Source organism: Mandrillus leucophaeus, unplaced genomic scaffold, assembly GCF_000951045.1.
Source record: "Mandrillus leucophaeus isolate KB7577 unplaced genomic scaffold, Mleu.le_1.0 Scaffold69, whole genome shotgun sequence".
Taxonomy (NCBI): domain Eukaryota; kingdom Metazoa; phylum Chordata; class Mammalia; order Primates; family Cercopithecidae; genus Mandrillus; species Mandrillus leucophaeus.
Window position 1 is genome coordinate 1,673,483 of NW_012107474.1, and position 1,995 is coordinate 1,675,477.

Sequence of the window (1,995 nt, forward strand, 5' to 3'; positions counted from 1 at the left end):
CTGAGCTCTGTACCCCAGGAACCACCCCAACCGGAAGTCTGCGAAGGCCATGTTAGAGGCAAGCAGCTACAGCTGTGAGGTCCCAGACAGAAGGCGACCCGCAGCTTCCGCAATGTTGCTCTACTCCCCGACAGGCAGCAGGTAGCCGCGCCACCCCAGAAATCAATCCTGCTTCTCAAGCAGACGCCCAAGCGCGAGCCTGCCAGAGAAAGGGCCCTTCCCACATACATGCCAAGGCCTTCAGCTTGGTTCTCTTCCATAAAGAACCACGAAAACACTTTGCCTGGTATCCCTTATCCTTGCCCTTCTATTCCATAAATCTACTCACAAGAGTCTAGCTGCATTTAGATTTAGAAAATCTAAAACCAAGATACTTAATTCATTTCCAAGTTAGGCACTGAAAATATCTGCAAACAGTAACTCACAGCTACCATCTAAATCACTACTTCCTCCTCTTTTGCTAGTTCCTCACTGTCCTGCCGTAATTCCTCTGGACTTTCAAGTCACTCTTGAATAACACGCAGAGAGAAGCCAATCAGAGTATCCACAAGTGAGTTAAATCTTAAATCCTGGCTGGGCACGGTGGCTCACACCTGTAATCCTAGCACTTTGGGAGGCCAAGCTGGGCGGACTGCCTGAGCTCCGGAGTTCAAGACCAGCCTGGGCAACACGGTGAAACCCTGTCTCTACTAAAAATGGAAAGATTAGCAGGGCGTGGCAGTGTGCACCTGTAGTCCCAGCTACTCAGGAGGCTGAGGCAGGGGAATTGCTTGAATGGGGAGGCAGAGGTTGTAGTGAGCTGAGATCGCACCATTGCACTGCAGCCTGGGCGACAAAGCGAGACTCCATCTCCAAAAAAAATCTTAAATCCTAAATTCTGTATCCAGCCTCTCTTTCGGTTTAATTAACTAAATAGAAAGTTAAAAAGGCAGTACTTCTCATTTGTATCCTGATTTTAAAACCTGCTACGTCCTGATTTAAATTACAAATATTGTACAATCTGAAAAGATCTTTTACTTTGAAAACTGAGGTTAAAACCATCTGGTAAACTCAATTTTCTGCAAATAAATATCCGACAGTAACTTAATTATCTAGTGCACATTTTACATAGCACGGCAGCTCCTGGGACTTGAAGCACAGATTTTACAGCACTGGTGAACCACTCTGCTGGAAGCCCCAAAGTGCCATGCCTGGAGAAAAACCAAAGGCTAGGAGGGACCAGAGCCCGTGACTGCCTAGAAGAGACACACAGCACCCGGCTGCCCCCATCCACACGTCACAGGTGAGCCATCCACTCTCTGCCCCTTACAAGGCCACCAGGAGCCCTTTACCTGGACTCCTCCCCACCCCCACCCAAGAAGGAGTCCTGGCTCCAGGTTGTTCACACCGGGCAGGGGCTGCCACATCCCGAGGGGACACTAGAGCAGATCTGCTCAGTCAATTTGCAGGAACTCTCCAGAAGAAAGCTCACAGAGCACGAGGCAGGACAGAGACAGTACAGAGAAGTTCCACATAATTCTGGGGCAAATGGCTTGGCAAGATCCAGCCTATCACTCATCCCAGTGAGCAAATAAAATGACGTGATAAAAACAACTCTGTGACTCTGAAGAGGACCAGTGGAGCCAGTGAAGCTAACGGTCTTTAAAGAAAACAAAGTCCAAGTATGGCCAAATAGTGAAACCCCGTCTCTACTAAAAATACAAAAACAGCCATGTGTGGTGGCGGGCACCTACAGTCCCGGCTACCCGGGAGGCTGAGGCAGGAGAACTGTTTGAAAATGGGAGGTGGAGGTTGCAGTGAGCCCAGATCATGCCACTGCACTCCAGCCTGGGCAACAGGGCGAGACTCTAACTCAAAAAAAAAAAAAAAAAAAAAACAAAGTCACTACAGGAAAACCCATGAGCAGTGGGGGGGACACATGCAGGACCCAAGAGCCAAGCCAGAGGGGAAGGCTCCAGCTCCACGACAGAGGCAGCAGCCACGGGCAGGGCATCA